Source organism: Mastomys coucha, unplaced genomic scaffold (genome assembly GCF_008632895.1).
Source record: "Mastomys coucha isolate ucsf_1 unplaced genomic scaffold, UCSF_Mcou_1 pScaffold13, whole genome shotgun sequence".
NCBI lineage: Eukaryota > Metazoa > Chordata > Mammalia > Rodentia > Muridae > Mastomys > Mastomys coucha.
Window position 1 is genome coordinate 48,487,280 of NW_022196895.1, and position 7,055 is coordinate 48,494,334.

Consider the following 7,055-nt stretch of genomic DNA (forward strand, 5'->3'; position numbering starts at 1 on the left):
TGTGTGTGTAGGAGGAGGAGGAGGAGGAGGAGAAGGAGGAGGAGGAGGACATGCTTTGAGACACAACAGCAAATGCCTATGTCTTGAGGCAAGAACACAATTGGTCTGAAGTAAAGATAGGACATCCAGTTTAGAAGGAAAGGATGCAGAAGATATCGCTATGAATCTCGCTAGTTAGAACCCTTCAGACCATCAAAAAAGCATCAAATTTTCCTGTGAATATACAGGAAACAATGAGAAATATTTGAACAAGGAACTACATGAGCATATTTTCATTTTCAGGAAATCTCGCCATCCTGAGTTTGAATACAGACAGATTTAGAACAGAAGACTGGAGGGTCATTGGCCAGGAGGACACTGTGATAGGTTATTGAAGTGAAAAGTCCTGCTAATTTGTACTGGGATGATGGTAGTAAATTGGGCACACAGTGGTCAAATAGACAGAATTGGCTAGATTTACTGGTAGGTTGTGTGCAAGTCTTAAGAGAATAGACATAACACGCTAGGATGCTGGTAGAGCAACTGGAGGAATTAAAATAAAGTTTACTGAGCAGAGAACACAGGACCACTGAGGGAGTGACTCAGGCTAACTTTTGGACAAATGAAGTTCAAGATGTCTGCTTTATATCCAAGGTTGGATTTATGCATCTGGAGAGACCACAGGTGATGACGTAGTTGCCAGGAAGTCAGAGGTTCAGCCAATCACCTATGGTCTCGTGCCTGCCCCTCCTCCGCCCTCTGTCATCACCAAGGAAACCAGACGCGATAACCCGCCACCAAAGCTGGATTCATGGCAGACGCTCCGAAAGCGGTTTTGGGGCCGTTGGTAGGGGCAGTGGACCAAGGTACCAGCTCAACACGTTTTTTGGTTTTCAATCCCCAAACAGCTGAATTACTTTGTCATCATCAAGTAGAAATAGTACAGGAGTTCCCAAAAGAAGGATGGGTAGAGCAAGACCCAAAGATAATCCTACAGTCTGTGTACGAGTGTATAGAGAAAACATGTGAGAAACTTGGGCAGCAGAGCATTGATATTTCCAACATAAAAGCTATCGGTGTCACCAACCAGCGGGAAACTACTATAGTCTGGGACAAGTTCACCGGAGAACCTCTCTACAACGCTGTGGTGTGGCTTGACCTAAGGACCCAGTCTACCGTGGAGAATCTCAGCAAAAGCATTTCAGTAAGCAATAACTTTGTCAAGACCAAGACAGGCCTTCCCATCAGCACTTACTTTAGTGCAGTCAAACTTCACTGGCTCATTGAAAATGTGAGACAGGTGCAAACGGCTATTGAAGATGGCAGAGCTATTTTTGGGACGGTTGACTCGTGGCTCATCTGGTGTTTGACTGGAGGTGTCAATGGAGGTGTCCACTGTACAGATGTAAGTAATGCAAGCAGGACCATGCTTTTCAATATTCACTCTTTGCAATGGGATGAAGAGCTCTGCGAGTTTTTTGGAATCCCAATGACCATCCTTCCCAGAATCCGGAGTTCTTCCGAGATCTATGGCCTAATGAAAAGTGGTGTGTTGGAAGGTGTTCCTATATCCGGGTGTCTGGGAGACCAGTCTGCTGCTTTGGTGGGACAACTGTGTCTCCAGGACGGACAAGCTAAAAGCACATACGGAACAGGCTGTTTCTTACTATGCAACACAGGTCAGAAGTGTGTAAATTCTGAACATGGCCTTCTGACCACAGTGGCCTACAAGCTCGGCAGAGAGGAACCTGTCTATTATGCACTGGAAGGTTCCATCGCTATAGCCGGCGCTGTTGTTAGCTGGTTAAAAAACAATCTTCAAATTATTAAGAGTTCATCGGAAATTGAAAAACTTGCTGAAACAGCAGGCACTTCTTATGGTTGTTACTTTGTCCCAGCCTTTTCAGGCTTATACGCGCCTTATTGGGACCCCAGCGCAAGAGGGATCATCTGTGGGCTCACCCAGTTCACCAATAAATTCCACATCGCATTTGCTGCATTAGAAGCCGTTTGCTTCCAAACCCGAGAGATTTTAGATGCCATGAACAGTGATTGTGGAATCCCGCTGACACATTTGCAGGTAGACGGAGGAATGACCGCAAACAACATTCTTATGCAACTGCAAGCGGACATTCTGTGCATTCCAGTGATGAAGCCTTCCATGCCAGAAACAACTGCCCTGGGAGTCGCCATGGCAGCCGGAGCAGCAGAAGGAGTTAGAGTGTGGAGTCTGAATCCTAAGGATTTAGCATGTGTCCAGATGGTGAAGTTTGAACCCCAGATCAATGTCGAGGAAAGTGAAGGACGTTACGCCACATGGAAGAAAGCTGTAATGAAGTCTATGGGTTGGGTTTTGACTCAGTCTCCTGATGGTCGCGACCCTAGTATTTTCAGCAGCCTGACGCTGGGCTTTTATGTAGTGAGCAGCATGGTGATACTAATTGGAGCAAGGTACATATAAGATGTCCCATCAATCATGCCTCCTTGTGGATTCCCCAGTTGAGAGCTCTTTACCTAATGAAAGAATCCAGCAGTTGTTTTAATGTGATGCCACTATTTGTACTCTGAATTTGTTTATGTGCTCCTTGTTGCATGTATCTCCAAGAAGATCTGAGATGTGAAATAAAGAAAAAACAGCAGCAATATTGGTTTCTCTCTCTCTCTCTCTCTCTCCCCCTCTCCCTCCCCCTCTCCCTCCCTCCCCCCTCCCTCTTCCTCTCCCCCCACCTCTCTCTCCCTCTCTAAATATTAACCATTTTCATTGATGGTGACCAAGTGTGGGGCAGAATCCCTCCAGGGTACTAACACCCCACCCATTTCTTATTCTTATTCTGTTCCTTGTGATCTTTCATGAAACTGAGATACTGGTGGGGTCAGGGTTTGTACCTATGCATAACACATGCCTAAGGATGGGCCTTACTCCCCTACTACAACGATTAACTTTTTGTTTATAACAGAACCTCAAAAGGCATTTTCTATGAGACCACATAGGATCAAATATTCTATTGAGTTTTTACAACTGACTGAGCTGCTAATGCGGAGCTTTGAGTGCTCTCCTTCTTTCACTAGCATTATTTAGTTCACTTATGTTTACTTTTTACTTTTATTAAACATATTAAATGTGCCTGCGAAATCACCCTCCGTGGTTTCGCATTTTCAAGTGAACCGATTTCCATTCCTTAATGTTGCTCTCTATCTTGCCATTAGGATCCTTTCAAATTTTATTTGACGAATTTTAGCTGGAAGATATGATACTATGGTTTCTGATTGTGGAGTTTGTTATGAGCTTATGTTCAGTTGAATAGTCTACTATTGTGAGTAAGTCATATGCTTGAGAAAATACTCTCTTTTGTGGATGCACGCCCCCATTTTTAGGAGTTTTATTAGATCCGTACATGTAGGCCAATTTTCTAATCGCTTGCGATTCTGAGAGTGTTGTATTGAAATCTCCTAAGCAGCCATCCTTTTCTACCCCCTGACGACATGTTGCAAAGTATCAGCAGGGTACCTCCCTTGACTTTTCATAACCAGCTCAGAGTTCTAGAGGGAGAAAGCCGGAGAGATGAGACCCAAAGATCCTTGACTCATCCGGCATCATGATGTTGCTCCTCTAGATAAACCCAGAGTGTCAGATTTGGCTAGACTCTCTGGAGCTAAGTACCTGTAATTAATAAGCAAAGCAGCTGATATATAACATAATTTTTAAGATTCTCTAATCTGATGAAAGAAACTATATATTCCCTAGGGAAAGTCTTTGAATATATTCTAGGCATTTGTTTTCTTTCATAAGATTCAAGTTTAAAAACAAATGAGCAGATGACTGACAATTATACTTTCTTTTTACATATATATATATATATACACACACACAAATATGTACATATATTTGATTTGTAATATATATATATATTATTTGTAAAGTCATTGAAATTGTCACAGATTCAGAGACTTTTTTTCCCAAAGCAAATTAAAATTAAAATTAAAGTGTATTATAGTTCTCAGAATATTTTCATGTGCACCAAATAATTTTATAATGGCAACAGTCAATAACAAAAGTAAGACTGTCAGCACCATTCTGATAGATGCCACCGACTGCCAAGGATTAGAAGTGACACATTCAAAATTTCACAACTCATCTGTGACTAAGCCAGTGTTGAAATATGAATCTTAGGACAGCAACTTTCAATCTTTTCACACTTTAGATTCTCTTTTGCCAACCCAGAGAGCTGGTGTCTATGAGTAAATTCTGGGTTTCAGTTCACACAGACAATGAACTTTTGGAAATAAGGGATTCTTCAAAACTAGTTACTAAATAAACTTTTGTTGATTTATTTCAAACATGCTCCATTCTTCCTGCTGTCCCATTCGTAGGAAGAGGCTCGCCTGCAGCACCTCCTGGCTCTCCTGACCTCTAAGATCTGGTAATTCTGGCCCAACAGGAATGTGAAGGGTGAACACAGATCCCTCCATTTCCTCCTTGCTGTTTTCCTATAGGATAGCCACACACCTTCACTGTGGATTGAGGTTTCTTATTCAGGACTCTCAGTTCCAAGAACAATGTTCATTCCTTCCCTCTCAAGCTGTGAGTGCTGTGAAACACTATGCACTGTCCACAGCGCTTTCGAACATCCTGCTCACACCCTTATAAATATTCTTTCTTTAATTAATGCTCACACTATCTTGTTTGAAGGTATGGATTCTTAGAGTGTACAGCTTAAGTTTTAAAAGACGGGATAAGAGTAAGTTTCCTAGCCAAGCCAAAAACTATTGGTATGCAGGCAACTGATTAACACTGTTTGGGAAGGCATTAGCTCCCTTAATATAGTCTTCATTGGGGATTATGCATTCTCTGAATCCAAATCATAGTCAGATCCGAAAGAGCTCTAATAGTGAGTGTGTGTATGTGTGTGTGTGCCTCGGGTGAGCTGAGACTTCTCTGTCTGCAAGCCCACTCTTCCTGATGCAAGCTTTTCTGTCCATGTGTCTGTCTGTTTATTCTTCATTCCCTAGCCATATCTTCTCTGTCCCAGTCATGTCAGGACCTGAGGTAGCTCAAGGACCTGACAATCAGTGTGGGTTGCTAGTCCCTCAGTTATACTTACCAATAGATATTTACTCATAGATATTTACTCCTACCACCAACTTAAGAGGTGTAACAATGTTACAGAATATCAAGGAAGTATGTAGATCCTTTAGACCTGGTCTAAAGTACAGGAAATGAAAGTAACCTCTAAGAAACTAAAATTTTAAGTGTTTTGTGGAAAAAATAGCCCCAGTATCTCTTCACCCTGGCCCTTAACACAAAACTGAAATGATGACACTCCCTTAGGAACCTAGAATCTTAAACTACTGGAGGTGGTACCTGCCTGCTATGAACTAGTACAGCATCCGACTCCCTGGAGGTTCCAAGCCTCAGGTACATTTGAGCAGTTGTATGTCAAACTCCACAGCTGATGTGGCTCCACTCCATCAATCAGCCTTCCTACTAAGACATTTCATCTTAGTGAGCCCAAGTTACTGCCATGTACCTCCATGGTACCTAATGATACCTTAGGGTCCACAGGCACCATGCAGTAGTAATGTGCTATCTCTCTAGGGCTTACAATTGCAGAACCCTATTGCTTCCCAAAGTTACATTCTGCTCTGCCCTCTGGGATCCCAGCTTCTGGCGCATGGATACTTTCTTCTTTTCTTCCCCAGGGCCCTCTTCAAGCTATTTCCTGACCCCCAAACTCAGAACCACAGTCGCATACCAACCAGCCCCATTGATTTATGCTAGTGGGATGTGCCACAGAACAATGGGTCCCAGCTTACTGGTAGAAGACATCTATTCATACATCAAAAAAGGATCCCATGCCTCAAGCTTCACATGCTACTTGTAGTTTCTTAAGACTCTAGGCACAGAAGTCTAGTTTCATATCCCGACTAAGAATCCGTGCCCTTGATTTCAGTACTACTATGGCTCCCCATCAGAACCAGCACTTAAGACTCTCTAGTGAAAAGAGCAAAGTAACAGTGGATTCCTAAAGCCTTTGATCTTAGTCATCTATGCAAATATGGTCCATAGCCTAGAGCACAGAAGAACCTGGTGCCACCACTGCTGCTGACCACAGCCATATCAACTGTGTGAAGCCAATGTGACCGCACAGAAGTATAGCCATTGCACCCTGCTCAACTGGAGTGTAGGTGGGAGGGTCCCTCTACCACAGCTGCTTAATAAAGTTTGGAAGAGGTGGCTGAACTATTCAACTCATAGGCATCAAGACAGAGACAAAATAAACATGAACAAGCTAGGGGTTATGAAGCCACCAGAGTAGTACAAAACCTTTCCAGTAATTAACCCCGAGTCATATAATTCACAAACTGGAAAAAAAAACCCTCAAAGTATTGTCTTGAAGAAACCCAGTGAGATACAAGAGAATAAAAACAGACAAAGCCCTGAAATTAGGAAAAAAATGACCTACAGTAGAAATTAAGTAAAAGCATAGTTAAAAGAACCAAAAAGAAAAAATAGTTGATGCATCAGTAAGTGAATGAAATAAAAGAAAATAGATAAAATTCCACCAAAGTCTAGGAAAACAGAATGCATAATTTGTCAATTTGAAGACATTTGATATGATTAAATCAAATAAAAAAGAACATAAAGTTCATGGAGGCAGCCTTGAAATAATTTCTTAAATATTCCTGAGACTTTGGAGAGATGTGGGCAACAAATCCTTAAAACCTCCAAGTCACCAGATAGATTCTGTTTTAAAAGGTCCTCTTTGAGCCATGTTGCAGTACATTCTCCCAAGTTCATGGTGGCTCGTGCCTATAAGCTTAGCATACAGAAGCAGGTGGGTTGCCTTAAGCTGGAGACCAGCCTGGCCTATATAATGAGTTCCAAGCCATCCTGGGCTACCCTATAAGAACCTGCCTTAAAAACAAAACAAACCAAACCAAACAAAAGCTATTTTTTAAAAAAGTCTAATACCAACAATTCTAAAAGTACCAATTGAAATTAACAAGCAAAGCTCTACTTGTAGATTTCTTAGCAGAAATCTTGAGGATGGAAAGAGATCCTTCTCTTTCTATTC

General features: G+C 42.0%; 1 pseudogene across 1 annotated transcript; it reads left to right on the forward strand.

Moving 5' to 3' along the window:
• Positions 1 to 732: 732 nt before the first annotated feature.
• Positions 733 to 2,622, forward strand: LOC116087654 (annotated as a pseudogene). Its single transcript, XR_004117543.1, has one exon. The product of XR_004117543.1 is annotated as a glycerol kinase pseudogene (transcript).
• Positions 2,623 to 7,055: the final 4,433 nt, after the last annotated feature.